Source organism: Nanorana parkeri, unplaced genomic scaffold (genome assembly GCF_000935625.1).
Source record: "Nanorana parkeri isolate BGI_ZX_2015 unplaced genomic scaffold, ASM93562v1 scaffold585, whole genome shotgun sequence".
In the NCBI taxonomy this organism is placed as follows: Eukaryota; Metazoa; Chordata; class Amphibia; order Anura; family Dicroglossidae; genus Nanorana; species Nanorana parkeri.
In genome coordinates, this window is record NW_017306853.1 from 464,827 (window position 1) to 480,710 (window position 15,884).

Below are 15,884 nucleotides of genomic sequence, written 5' to 3' on the forward strand. Positions count from 1 at the left end.
CCCCACATCCAATCACTATCCAAATCCTGCCACCTTCACCTTCGTAACATCTCCAAAATATGCCCCTTCCTCACCAATGAAACTGCAAAATTACTCATCCACTCACTTGTTATATCTCGTCTTGACTATTGCAACTCCCTCCTCATTAGCTTACCTCTACATAGGCTATCGTCCCTTCAGTCTATCATGAATGCAGCTGCTAGACTCATTCACCTAACCAACAGTGTCTGCAACCCCCCTCTGTCAATCCCTCCACTGGCTTCCATTCCCTGCCCCTCTCTGTCAATCCCTACGCTGGCTTCCAATCGCCCAAAGGATAAAATTCAAAATATTAACAATCACTTACAAAGCCGTCTGCTCCGCTCATCCCAAGACCTCCTGCTCTCTAGCTCCCTCGTCAACTCCTCCCATGCTCGCCTCCAGGACTTCTCTAGAGTCTCCCCCATTCTGTGTATATCTTTACCCCAACCTGTCCGTCTATCTCCCACCCTGACTGCCTTTAGGCGATCCCTAAAGACTCATCTCTTCAGGGAAGCCGATCCCACCTCAACCTGACCACTGAAATATCACGTTCTGAAACAATTCATCCCCCACACAGCTCCCTCCTCATGTATCACTATTTTTTTCTATTTTTAAATACTGCCAAACACGTCGCATCACGTCGTATCACCCCTCCCTTTTAGATTGTAAGCCCTCAGGGACAGGGCCCTCCTTACCATCTTGTCTTGAATTGTACTGTGATTGTAATGTCTTCCTTATATTGTAAAGCGCTGCGCAAACTGTTGGCGCTCTATAAATCCTGTATAATAATAATAATATAATAATGTGTACATTTAACGGTTGCATTCATTTGTGTCTTTTTGATTTATCAAAACTGGAGCAGCTGATCATGGCATCCAATCAGCTTCTCTCTTCAGTTTGTTCAGTTAAAGGAGAACTATGGGGTTAGGGCTTTTCCCCATAGTTCTCCTTAGGGTAACGGGAGCACACAAACTAGCGTCCTCCCGTCACCCTAGGCTCAGTATAGCGCGAGCTGTAGCTCCCGGAATACTGAGACGCCGCAGCTGAAGCGGATCCCGACAATTATGTCTGGATCCGCCCAGCTGCGTGAGTGACAGCTGGCTCTGCCTATCTAGAGGCAGAACCAGCTGTACCCGCCCCCTCCCCCGTCCGTTGCGCCAGTCAGCGCTGACAGATTGGAGCGGGGAGAGGGGAATCCAGCCCTACCCCTGTCACGGCAGAGAGCCGTGACAGGATCGAGAGGTGAGCAAACCTGGTATGTGTTCGCTCAACTCCCGATCTACTGAGCCGACCTGTGATAGTCTCATTGTCACAGATCGGCTAGAACTATGAGGTGAGTGAAAATCACTCATGTCATAGTTCTCCTTTAAGATTTGAAAATGAAAGAGAGAAGCTGATTGGTTGCCATGAACAGCTGCTCCAGATTTTGCCTGCTCCAGTTTTGATAATCCCCCCATTGTGTACATTTTGTGAATGCATCTGATCCAAATAACTTTTTACTACTAGTAATAAGTTATTACTTTTAATAACTGTTCTCTTTTGGAGAAGATGTTTTAGAATGCTGCGAATGTGCGTTGTAATAATATGCGTTTTCATTTTTTTTTGGGGGGGGTTGATTTTTGGAACGATGACGTGGATGGTTTCTCGGTTGGAATGCGCGGGGCTTTGCTGGGAGTGTAACAACTGTTTTTTACTTTCTGCTTTGGCAAGAAATGTACAATTTTTGGGGTCTTGTTATGGTCCTGCACTGACTGGAAATCCTCAGACTGCATTCTTTCCGCCGGGTGAAGATGTGGCTGATGTCACCGGATTTGAATTTCGGAAAGCCAGCAGTTTTCAGCACATTAAAAAAAAAAAAACTCGACTTCCAAATAACGTATTTTCTTGTGAATGTGAAAATTGCAGGATAGTGTTGGATACACCCTGCTGAAGCACAACACGGGCTTTGCTGGGACTTCTAGTTCCTGAACAGCTGGGGTGGGGGTGGGGGTGGGGTGTCTGTTCTCCGTTTGTCATTCCCATCAGCTCCTGGTCTTTGTTTGTATTGAGAAAAGTGCGACGTGTTTGGCAGTATTTAAAAATAGAAAAACACAACATGGAAAGGATAGGCTGCGGCGGCTACTTTGCTGGCTGCGAATGTAACATCCAATTATAAGGAGGGAAGCCGGCGTGCCTGGAATCATTCTCCATGCTGTGCACGGCCAGCGAGCTGGGGCTGTCAGTAGCTGGGGCAGAGGGAGACGGAGAACATATGGCATACACATCAAGCGATATTGTGTGTGTGTAAGTTTAACAATCCGGCAGGACATGTGACGGCCCCCCTCCGTTCCTTCTACTTTGCCGCCGCCGCCGCTTTCATTACAAACTTGTGCGGTTTGATGGAAGAGAGGATTGTAAACACGGGGACGCGCTGGCACAGTATGAGCGTTATTTGTGGAGAGGAGTGTAAATCGTATAATAGGAAGGAATTTCACGCCGTACTTGGTTACGCCGCTCTCTGGGCTTTCGCTTTGCCTGAGTAAGGTAGGATTATCTACGACTTTGCTATTCTTCCAGAAACAACTTGCTGCAATTTTGTACTGCACAATGCTCCATATCAATACCAAATACTGACTGCCGGAAGGCCCGTCCAGCTTACACTATGAACGGGCATAAGTTAAGTTGGGCCGCGGCTTTCTGATGCGTTCAGGGACAGGAGTGATCTTTGATCTCACGTTGTTACATATTGTTTAATAATCATTCCCTTTTCTCCAAAGAATAAACATGAAGTGGTCGGAAATTTCTAACATTAACACCAATTATTATTATTCAGGATTTATATATAGCTCTTTACAATATAATTACAATTGTTACAATGTTATTACATTTTTTGTATCCGCTGTATCGTGAAATTAAACGCATAGCAAGCGTTAGACTTTGTTTATCTGATATTTACAATCATCCGGCTAAAAACCTGATTTAGAGCGTCCGCTACTTTTCACATTGCAGAATCGTATTTTGTTCTAAGCTAAGATGACCTTGTTCTATAATGTCTGGAAACCGATCCCTCCTTCCACCTTATTAAAACCCTTTACATGCCTGGAAAATATTTTTGGTTCGGCGGGACGATCTTCCCCTGACCTTACGTGCCTCATAAAGTCTGGAAGGTTATCCTGAGGCTACTTGTGGGTACCAAGGTCGCCAGGGACGAGAATTATATAACTTGTTAGAAGGATCATCGTTCTCCCCGACCGATACTGTATACTTGTTACAGAGAGCCGGCCTTCGTTTCTGAGAGCGGCCGTACCTGCGGTCGTTACCCTGAGACAAGCATGGATATGAGGCAGGTAGGTCGGGGTTTCCATAAGAACACACAGCTAGGGACACCATCCCAGCACAATGGAATATGGACACATTAGTCATACGTAATAAACTGGAATTATGTCCCTGTAAAGTGTTTGTGGTGAAAGCGCGTTCTCCGAGGACGGGAGAGATACTGAAAGATGTTCCAAACATGTGTTACAACTTGTGTTTTCACAATGCTGACAATACAGGACACTGAAGTGTGTGCACTACAATGTGATATCAGAAATAACGGCTACAAATTATGAGGTTTCGGAACATTAAAATAAAGAAAAGTTGGCGAAGAGTTTTCAGGTTTTTAAGAGAACTGAAATATCAATTGAACGGCACTCAAAGTCAGTGAAGTGGCTTCTTTTATGTGCCGTGTGACATTCTTTAGGATATTATTTTATGTTCTGGGTGTTTCCAGAGATCACTGGGAGGAAGAAATTAAGTTTTTATATCTTTGTTATTTGCGTCTGAGGCTCGTTCACACGGCGTTGCAAACGGCAGGAATAAACAGACCCATTTGGTGATTGTGCAGCTGTTTGCTTTTGTGTATTAAGGACGCAGTGTAAAGCACCTGAACTGAGCGGTCTGATGATGGCTTTTTATTAGAGGATTTCCAAAAACCTGCCACTGGACTTGTTGTATGAGTGCTGGATATACATCACATACAATGCAGATAATTGGATACATCGTTTGTTTTCCCCGGAACATGATGATAAATAAAAATAAATGGCTATTTTCTCCTATAGGGTGGGGGAAGGGGAAACAGCATGTACCTTCCTAAAATTTGCACAACTTGAATTATGCATCTCCCCCTCCCCCCATAGTGCTTTTTTCTCCTAATTTTTATGCAGATTTTCCTCTGCTTTGAGACTGAAATTGCTCTTTCCAGAATTTGCAAGTGTCATAAAAATATCCCCAATGAAGTGAACTACGAGTCTCACAAGGCAGAAGTGAGTCACAGAGAACCTGTCATATAGAAAAGATGTTCTGGGACATATAGCAGTTCATGAATTACATTAGGTAACATCTTCACCCAGCCACTCAATGTGTGCTTATTGTAGCAGAGTCATGATTTCATTCCACGTGTGGCCATTTTGAATAGTTATTATGGCAAAGAACATTGTTCAGAGCTCCGGACCACATGAAGAAATGTTTTCCAAAACTGGAGCAGACAGAATCTGGATCAGGTTCGCAGAGTAACCAATCAGCTTCTCTCTTCCATTTGTTCAGTTAAGCTTTAAGAATTAAAGCTAGAAGCTGATTGGTTGCCATGGGCAACTGTTCCAGATTGTATCTGCTCCAGTTTTGATAAATTCCCCTCTACTTAGGTTCTTTCATTCATATTAGACACCAAAACTTTGCATTGGACATTGCAGCTCGCAGGTGAAATGAGAAGGTGAACTCTATATCGCCTCCATCTGCCCATCAATGTGCTCTAGCATTACATAGGACCGCCATTCATTGTGGGTATAAGAGAAAGAAATGTCCTTGTTCGGTTCTAGCAGAAAATGTTTAGTAAGCCACAAACAACAAACTGCGTCCTCCTGCCCCTCGTCCTGTGTCTTTGTAAACTGCGTTAGTATTTCTAGTGTATTCTTTAACCCATAAATACAGTACATAGGACAGGAGACTTATATCGGAAGTTTATTAGTATTATTATATTCTGATTTTATCCCATAACTGTGTGCGACGTACAACGCGGTGTGTTTGATATAAAGTAACCTGTAATTCCAGGCAGTGTGGTCATGTGACATCTGCTATTAGTAATCAATGGCGGCTCTATAATATAGGAAATCACATCCATCCCTGAAATATCTTATTTATCCTGTTATTGTAAAACTGTCCATGGTGACAGAAGAAATGGGATCCGGTGATGTATTCGCAGGTTTATTTAAACTGACACGATGGGTCTCTGGTGATGGAAATACAAAGCTACTTATACTTAATGCTTCTCGTACACTCGGAATATACATTGTCAGTCAGATATCAATCGTGGCTTTCACTTAATGAGGTCGCCCTTTATAAGGTGGAGCGGGTGTACGGAGCCGTTTCTCCTTCCAACAGCCAATCATGCCGAGACGTCTCAGTATATAGGAAATATCCCGTGACATTTCCAAAATGCAGCTTCTCCTCCTAAATTATTCTCCTTCTAAAGATGTAGAAATCACTTTATTCCAGAGGGAAGCAGAATTTCTTTATTTAGGGATCCTAATTCCTATTATTATGGGCATTTCATATTAATGTCTATCTATTCTCTCTCTCTCTCTCTCATATATATTCTCTCTCTCTCTCTCATATATATATATATATATAACACTTGTTACAGTGCATAAGCAAATTAAAAATAGCTATGGGGCGGTCTATAGTAATTCGTTTCGTTCTACATGTGGCCATTTTGAATAATTACCCCCAGCGTCTATGGCAAAGACAATTATGGAGAGCTCCAGACGCTGTGTCACTTTCTGTAGCGGAGTCAGAGATTTAAATAGAAGACATACCATAAGAAAATTAAAAATGTCCTGGGGGCAATACTTGAAATACATTTCTAAATAAGGGGCAATTTAGAGAAAGGAACATACTTTTATTTAGAAATTCAAAGAGCCGACTCTAAAAAAAAGCACAACTTTTGTTGCTGGTTTGTTGAGAAAAGGTGAGATTTCTCTCCTAGGTAACATTCAGTACATGAAATGTTTCATTGGTTGGTTGGTGTATTGCTACGATGGCACGTCATCAATTAATAACCAAAAAGTATTGTTCCCATGAGGTGCCAGTGCTCCTATTATGAGTCAGTGATGATGAGCCGGTGCTGGCACAGCTCACTTTGCACTGACACTAAAGGTGCCCACACACCGTACAATTATCTGCAGATTTTCTGTGGTCAGATGGAAAAAGTGAAACAGATTGGCCCAGGTGGAGATGACTCCATCCACACAGTTAAGTGGAGGATGGAGGAATCTGTTGCAACCCTTTCCATCTGACCACAGAACATCTGCAGATAATTGTAAGGTGTATGGCCAGCTTAACACAGCTGCAGATAACAGATGAATCTGGACGTCGGCTCTTCAGATCATTTGCTGAATATGAGATCACCTGATAAGCTAAACGTACTCGTTAGACGACAAGTTTAAATCGTTCTTTGAGAAATGAATAGGTGTAGCAGGCAAATCGGGGGACACCGTCGCCATCTGTGACTTCTGGAAATACACATTTTTTACAGTATAATTGCAGAGATGAGAAAGCAATGAAGGTCACAGTCCACCCGTGATCACAGGATTCTCACCCAGAACAATACATATGTATTAAAATACAATTTGTGTTGTAGTTTTGGGCACAACAAAATCATTTATCTCAGCTGAAAATAACTAATTTGTGTGATTAAAATGATTTATTGCATCTAATCCTAAACAGAGATGTTCTATCAGCTGATCCCTGTGTATCATATGAAGTACAAAGACATTTATACATTTTTTAGCTCGTATCTTTTTTTAGCATTTTACATTTTGATAATAAAAATATCGGTGCTACTCGCGGTGTACTTGTGAGTATTGAAATGACGATACTAGGGGTCGTGGCCAAATTCAGGTTACAGAAAGGATATTGGGTATAGGGGGAGTTTATGGTCATGGGTTAATTTATGGGTCAGAATTAGGATTAGATGCAATAAATAATTTTATCACACAAATTAGTTATTTTCAGCTGAGATAAATGATGTTGTTGTGCCCAAAACTACAACACAAATTGTATTTTACTACAAAATCGGTGCCATTCGGCAGGTAACCCAGTAGAGTTTAAAAACAATGTCAGATTTTATTGATTGATATATTTTTAAATATTTCTTCTCTTTATTAGTTTATTTGCGCCTTTTTATATTTTCTAAATTTCATTTTATCTAGATGATTGAACTCGATGGACTTCTGTCTTTTTTTCAACCTAACTAACGATGTAAATTGTATTCAGCTGACGTTTAATGTATCTGGAGAATATTCCTATTTAGGTATTTATTTATAATTATTAGTTTATTTTTTATCTTCCTATGGCTTTTAAATTGTATTCAGCTGAAGTTTAATGTATCCGGAGAATATTCATAATTCGGTATGTTGACATATCTAAACAGCTCTGCCTTTGTTGACAGACAGAAAATCTTTAATTAGGACTCAGAGGCTGATTCACCTCAATTATCCGTTTGTGTGAAAAGCAAATTCTTGTTTTATTTTGTCTGCACATCATTGTATAGTGGAAGGGAATCTTCATTCTTTTTGTGTGAGCATTTTTTACTTCTTCAGTAATTCCGCCTCCAAATCTATAACTAACGAGCACATCAAATCTAAGCCCTGACTTTTGAAAATATAATATTTTTGGGGTAACAGGTGTTGGCTGCTTTGAAAACCGTTTTACATTTTTTACATGACAACACGTTGAAGAGACTCGTGGTATAGCTAGTATGAGCGCTTTATAAAGGAGGAGCAGACAGGCATAGGTTAATCAGTCCTGGAAATTCAGGTTATAGGTTAAGTGCGATGGTTGAGGTTTTTGTTGCGGTTCAGGGGGGTTGAGTGATCAGGTTTTATGTTATTGTGCAGGTCAGGTTTTAAGGGTTTAGGGTAAAGTATATGTGAACTCAGTCTATAAGCTTTAAAGTCTCCATGCTAGACGGAAGGTCCACTTATTTGTCAACCCCACAACCAAATAGCTATAAAAGTCACTTGTAAACAAAGAGATCGCCCGAAAAAAAAAAAATGACTCCGACGTTTTCACGAGGAACAGATGATAGCTCTAAATTGCAGAATGATGCACTACAGACCATTGTGAGAGTGCATTATGACTGGATTTCAAGTGCCCGGCTATCCCAGGAGGCAGCATTGAGGTGCAGTAATGTCACCTTTGCCTCCCGTCGCCGTCTGAGGTCATTTTCTTTTCCTGCATGTGTTCCGTTCAGGGCCACTGAAAGTTAAAGTATCTACAATACTCAGTGTTTACATTTGCCGCTTTTATTTAAACAATCCTTGGTGATCCTGCCATCAACATCCTTGTGCAGACACTTGCTGTTATTGGTTGACAACACTCTGTCCTCCCAGTTATTCTCTGTGAAATGTTTCATGTAGACAGGAAGTGGATGCAAACAGACAGTCAGGAGATCAATGCTGATGTGCAAAAATGATGCTGGTACATGGTGCTTAAGTAAACGAAATAAATTCAGTCAGAGTTTATATGTAACACAAGTTTAAGGTTTATGTTACATTTGAAGGGTTAAGTTTATGGATTAGGTTAAAGATTCAGGTTTTGGCGAGCGTAGAGTTAAGTGGTCAGGTTTAGTAATCAGGATACGGAAGAGTCTGGGGCATTCAGAGATATGTTTTATTTTTTTTTTAAGTATTCTTTATTTGTGGTTTACACAATATAAAACCAAAAGGAAACAAACAGAGGAAACACATTTGAAAAAACAAAGAAGGAGATGTTAAATGACAAAAGCATAAAGAACAACATTTTCCGGATTTGGTATAGCTAGTTGCCACATGGCCTTGCGAGCAGGCGTCATTGAACAAAATGCGCTAACACAGTAATCTCCAATCAATAATAACCAGGTGTCGAGGTCCGGAGTGGAGAGGGGGGGTATAAGAAGAGAAAAGGGGGAAAGGCAGTGGCTAGAAATATGGGGGAAAGACAGAGAAGGGGAAGGAAAAGAAAAAAAGGGGGGGGGGTATCCCTGCTCAGCTACTTTTCATCCACGGGCAGCTACTTCAGTGACAATGGGGCCAACTGGTGGCCCCAGAGAGCATTCATCGTCCTCTCCTACGCTAACTGGTCTGGGGAGGATGAGGGAGAGAAGTGCAAAGAGACGGTCAACCCGTAGATATGTTTTATTTTAAACTTGTTTTCGGTGCAGGAAAGTCCGGCGCTATAAACAAGCGGCTCTGAAAATCAACACACAAATGCTGAAGTGGTTTCCATACTGAGCAGGATCTAAAAGGAGTGCATTGTGGGAGGAAGCGGCTGTGCTAGCTGCTATTATCCAGTTGCTAATGCTGTGATCTTGCAGATTTAGCGCTGATAAGCATGGCAGCGAGCAGCAAGGCATGGATAATCGCTGAAATGCAGAGCAGACATGCTCTGGACATTACATACCGAGCCCATGTGTTACCGAACATATTTCACAAATGTATCGCAAGGGGATTAAGATTTCTGCCGCCGTCACAAGTGCCTAAAAATTGTGTCATACAGTTTAAAATAACTTCAGCTTTGGGGAGATGAAATGCAGATTTATACACAAAGGGGATAGAAATGAAACATGTACAGACGTATGATGAGATGGTAAACACTCTCCTGGCAGCGAAGTCCGAGGAATCGCAGGGTAATCTTAGTTAAATGTTCAATTCAGAGTTTTAGCTTTTTATTATTCCCAACAAGCGGAAGTGTATACATTGTCAAATGATAAAACAGAAGACATTTAGAGCCCCAAAAATGTTCTGCGTGGGTCATATTTCTTTACACTTTTTTAATTTTTATTGTTCTGCGGTATACGGTGTACATGTCTATTCAGTCATAAAACATTATTGCGCGGATGTTTACTCCTAAAATGTTGATTGGCTTCTGGTTACTGTGACTTGGGATGTTTTTTTATGAGGAAAGCTATGCAAGGTCGAGATTATAATGTTTCATTTTCTAAAAATTAGGAATCGTGAAAAATAAATTCACATTACAGATAAATAATGGGTGAATAACTATCGCATGTAAATGAAGAATATTTGCACACCGCTGCAGTATTTAGTATTTTTCTGGAGAATCACAATTAGGTAAAATTCACGTCTGTAGGATCTTAAAGTTGAACTCCAGGCAGATAAAAAAAAACACTAATAATACAGTTATATATTCTTAAAAAATTTTTGCAGTGGAATTCCTTGAAAAATAAATTTCCCCTTTCTTGATAAATAAATGATCACCTTTCATATTGTACCTTTTTTTTATTATTTCATTATGTGTAAATCAGAGCTAACCGGTTCAGCGTGCCAGATCACAACGCTCATTATTGCTTATTATCATTGTTAGCCCTCTGAATTCATTATCAATGCAGAATCATTGTGCACCTCGGATGCTTCCGGGCATGGCCCTGCGTCCCTATGTACTCTGCCGGTAAGAGGGAGCGCCATGTGACGTCATTTTCCCCACCAGTAGCGTTTAGAGATTACTCTGAATTGACATGCAAATGAGTCCTATGCGGCGCCCTACGTGTGGAGGGTCACGCCCACCCACCGCCCAGACATTTTGTGGCCATGTGACAGTGACTGCAATCATAAAAATTAAGTATTTAAAGGAGAACTATGAGATGAGTGATTTTCACTCACCTCATAGTTCTAGCCGACCTGTGACAATGAGACTGTCACAGGTCGGCTCAGTAGATCGGGAGGTGAGAGAACACATACCGGTGTTCGCTCACCTCTCGATCCTGTCACTGCTCTCTGCCGTGACAGGGGGAGGGCTGGATTCCCCTCTCCAATCTGCCAGTGCTGACTGGCGGAACGGACGGGGGAGGGGGCGGGTACAGCTGGCTCTGCCTCTAGATAGGCAGAGCCAGCTGTCACTCACGCAGCTGGGCGGATCCCGTCATCTACGTTGGGATCCGCTCCGGCTGCAGCGTCTCAGTATACCGCGAGCTGTAGCTCCCTATATACTGAGCTTAGGGTAACGGGATGACGCTAGTTTGTGTCCTCCCGTTACCCTAAGGAGAACTATTGGGAAAAACACTTACTTTAATACGCAATTTTTACAATGTGGAATATTGGACCGTTCATAAACATTGCTGGATGTCACATCGGGCTATTCAAGCAGATTATCCTTCACAAATACTATAATGTATTTTACATGGAATTAGTGAAAGTATCTGAATTTGACTCGGTATTACTGTATAAAGGCCGCCATACACTATGCCAATTTCAGCCGACTCTTGATTTAATTTGCAGAGGGGGTGTTGCTGATGGCTCCTTTTCAGCCGGCATCCCTCAATCAGCTGATCGAAGGAGTTATTCAGAGACTCTTCGAATGAACAGAGCCGGCAGCCAATGAACAATGCTGAGAGGGGGAGAGTCCTCGATCAACAATCGTAGTGTTGATGGAAGAATCTGTTCTATTTTCTTCGTTCAAACAAAAAAATAATAAATAGAACAGTGTATGGCCAACTTAAGCCCATGTACAGTGTCACTATGATGGATGCTGAAAGGAGTTGAGAGCAGAGCGATGTTGTATGCTGCTGCTCCTTTACTGTCCAATCAAAGGCTTGGGGAAGGGAGGTGACCAATAGTATATTGGCTGAAACAACCTGTCCTGGCAGATGCCAAGATCTGAGGGGTTCCTCGAACAGGATTGAAGGTGTCCACACATCCTGCCAGTCAAAGTCTACTTTATTTATATTGGATACAAAAAACAGAGACAGACCGAAGTTATTTTACAAATTATAAGTAGCCACCAATCTAATTTTAACTACTAAAATATGTCGCTGAAGAAAGAATCTTGTTCCCGTCTGGAAAAATTGAGAGGTTGTGTAACGTGTTCACATGGACGGTGATATGACAAGCTGTTGAAAGAGTTTTCTCTCTGGAGCGTCACGTAGGAGTTGGCACTCTAAAGTCCCAACCAAAGTCATACAAACACATCACGGGGAAATCTGCTGGTGAGAAATAACCTACCGACACGTATGTAGAATATGAGAGGAAGTCGCAGCTCCCATGTAAAACCTACACAGAGAACATATGAAGTCTACAAATGATTCCATGCTGGGAAATGAAACTTCACAACTGCAAATATTCTGTCTTGTGCTGAAACACTCTTCATCAAGGCCATGCTGACGGGGTTATGGAAACATTTTTGATGAAGGATCCTTTCCCCCAATTACAGGCTTCTTTCCTTCATAAACCAATTAAAAAAAGATTTCAGGACTTTAAAAGTACACCTAATTATATACAATAAAGTCAATATTTTTAACAAATCACAATTCAAAATGTGTGTGTGTGGTTTATTAACGAAAAAAATATTTTATTGTCAATGATTACATTTACCTTTTAATGTCCCCAAATCACATTTGTTTGGGTTGTTCTTAGAGATGTCAAATTTCCAGAAATTTTTAAGCCATGAGAAAAAATAACTTTTTTTTTTTCTGGAAAAATTGGGGAAAAAATCAGTGCGGAGGAGTTTAACAGATTGAAAGTCATTTTGTTACACTAGGAACGTAGAATGCAGTGTATAAGAATGTATTACGCTTGAAATAAAAGTCCAGTGTATTCAGTAAACTAAACTCGCTTTTAAAAATGTTATTTTATATTTGCAAATTGCAGCTTTATGTCTGTGAAGGTTCATTCATCCAGGTCACATGGTATATCTGTAAAAAAAATAAGTCAAGGCAACTGTATTTTTCTTGAAGATGTTTCACTGGTCATCCAACCAGCTTTCTCAATTCAGAATTTCTGAAGCTGGTTGGATGACTAGTGAACCATCTTCAAGAAATATACAGCGAGTCTGCCAGTTGTCTTGACTTTTTACAGATAAATTGCAGCTTTCCTCTCGCCAGAATTTGTGGAAATGTTTCCAAACTCTAGATGTTGGTCTCACCGTTTTACTGAGAGGAGGAAAAATAAACAAACAATTGACTGAGCAGACTATAAGAGGTGACATTATACTGTGATGGTGGAGAACATTATTAGGAATCATTTAAAGGTTATAAAGATACACTAATTTGTCAGACAAATGTGACCTCTGACCTGAGAGGACAGAAAGCATCATCTACTATCATACCAACAATCACCCAACTGTAGGAAGTGCAAGATGGAGCCCACAAGCTAACTAAACTGGAGCCTTTGCTCCAGTTGTATATTAGGGATCCACCGATACCGGTTTTTCGGTGTCGCGTACGAGTACTGATATTTTTTTTTCAGTACTCGCCGATACCGGAAGTCCCCTTAAGGAAGCTGGGCGGCGTGTAAAGACTCACCACCCGACTTCTCGATTAGCAGGGAAGCTGGCTCCACCACCTGGTGACGAGAAAGCATGGAGTCGGCTTTCTGGCCAATCAGAAAGCCGGGTGCCGTGTAATGACGGCCATATAATATAAAGCTGGCCAATCAGAAAGCCGGGTGCAGTATAGTCACAGAGAGGTTTTTTTTTTTTAAAAGCTTATATACTGATTGTTAGGGTAATGTAAATAATAAATGTCCGCAGCCTGAGCACCGTTCTACTTTTAAAATAGGAGAAAATTGACTAATTTTCAGCCACTGTTCTAATATACTTTTGCAGTTGAAGAACCTTGTGTACAAATCAGATCAGTGGAATTTATGTTTTACATTTGGTAAAATATTAATTGACCCATAATTAGCCTCATCTTCATTCCTCTGTAAAAGGTTTCTTCAGATTAATACATCACTGTCGCTGTTCTGTTCATTTAATGGACAAGGGTGATCAATCTTTAAAAGCCTCGGTGTCAGCACATCCACAAAGATTCCGTCTCTCGGCTGCCGTATGTCTCTATCCATGTCATATGGCCTCTCTTTGTAGCTCTGAACAGGAAAGTTTGACTAGGTCGGCCTTGGCGATCGGTGATAAGTGCTCAGATAACATTTCAGAACGGCTGCGTAAGTGCTTGCTGGTGTTCTCCGCTAACGTAAAGCGCAGGTGCAGCTTGTTTTTCTAATTTAAACATCTCGTCACGTCTGTGACCGGCATTGCTCACTTAATCCCCCAGTCTTGATACTCTAGCACCAAGGAATCCTAAACAAACTGTTCACACCCCTCAACCTCTCAAGTCCCCGGGCCTTTTTCTCCCTAAATCCCCTTGAATCCCAGAGCATTTATTTTTAATTTTTGTGATGTCTCAGCTCTGCACATTATATCTTTCAGGTTTTGAAGTCTACCCTAATGTATTGTACATTGTTTTTTTCGGGACAGATGGGGCTTTAATTTGGTAGCAAATTTGGATACATATATTTTTATTTCCTTGGAGCTCCACAACAACAAATCACAACTAATATTAACCTGTTGCTGGCTGCAATGAGCTAGTAATAAATGACTAGAATGATCTTCTGCTGCAGAGGGAGGCTGGACGGAGCTGCATCATCCCTCCTGAGCCTCGGTGTTTAGAGGAAGTGCCGTGACGTCACTCCCGATGTAAACACAATGCCGAAAGCATCTACTGAGTACTCCTATAGAGCAATCTGTGGAAGGATTGGAAGACCAGGAGATGATTGTTTCAGCTCTTGGTCTTAGTGCTGCATCTTGGCTGATGATGACAGCCAACGGTTCCAGTGTTCATGCCGGTGGGGGCCCGCAGGAGCCGCTGAGTCCAGGTGCCACTTTTTAAATAGAGCCGGGACGAAAAGCCGCTATCCCTGTGCATATTAAAATGGCGTCCGGGACTCAAGTGTTTACCTACAGTGAATTAGAGACAGCTCATACAGTGGAAGTTGTAAGACTGGAGCTACTGGGGATTGAATACAAGAGGAAGCGTCAAGCCCGGATTCATGTCTGTGTATTCATGAGGGATGCTGTTTAGTGTGGATGGGAAATCAAGCGTTTTTTTCTCATTTAGTCTGTGGGGATCAGTGGAAAAAACCCCAAAATGGTGTATAGCCAGCCTAAGGTATACATACATTTGGCTTCCAAAAATTCCTTTCAGTCCAGGAACTCCCACACCCTGGGATCTCTTCCTATTCTATATTAATGTACTCAAATGCAGTGGTCACCTCTCAGAAGATCACTAAAGGGCCTGCAGGGCGGCGTGCTGCTGCTCTATCCAACGTTAATGCTTGCCTACTGAGCGCGCCGCAAATGTTGTGTTGATAGAGCGCAGAGGAACAGTTATTAGAAGATGAGTTGTCAATCTCTGGTGCTGTTATTGCTTTTTGATGTCATTTTATAGTTTAGTAATGTTACTTCATAAAACTTGTCTTATATTGTAAAACTGAACAAGTAATGTAAAATAAAAGAATGCTTATCAGCATGAGCCGGGCTGGAATTTTTCCCACGGCCTTCTCTTCTTGCCTACGTGTTTTATCTTTTACTTTTCTGGGGTAGTTTTTGTAGCGTAAAGCTGGACATACACAGATTATTATTTTTTTTTTTTATGAACATTCATAGGAAAAAAATAAGGTCAATGTCGTTCCAAATTTTGCTTGTTTTTAACATTTGATTTTAAATGGCGTTTCCCAAACTAAAACCACATTCACTGTTAGATTTTTGTTCGTTTGCTCTTTTAGGTTTTTTGTTTTTTTTTGAGTAAAAGTCTCCTGGAATAGAAACCAGTAAAAAATCTGTAGAGGATGACAACCAATCATATTCAGCTGTTGTTTTTCTAGTTCAGTTTAGAAAACAAATGGAAGGATCTGATTGGTGGTAATAAGCTTTTCTAGGGTCGTAATATTATTATTAGCCCTTATTATTATCAGAATGAAAACACATTAGAGTATACCTATAGCCAAAACCTTTCTGCCAATCTCCCCAACATAATGCAATTATGACTTGACATTGGTTTTAGCCTCTTACAATTCTTAACC

At 41.2% G+C, this 15,884-nt stretch overlaps 1 protein-coding gene across 1 annotated transcript in view; it reads left to right on the forward strand.

The window, feature by feature from the left end:
• Window positions 1-15,884, forward strand: part of RBM20 (RNA binding motif protein 20) — a 171,504-nt gene that overhangs the window by 103,836 nt on the left and 51,784 nt on the right. The window lies entirely within an intron of this gene.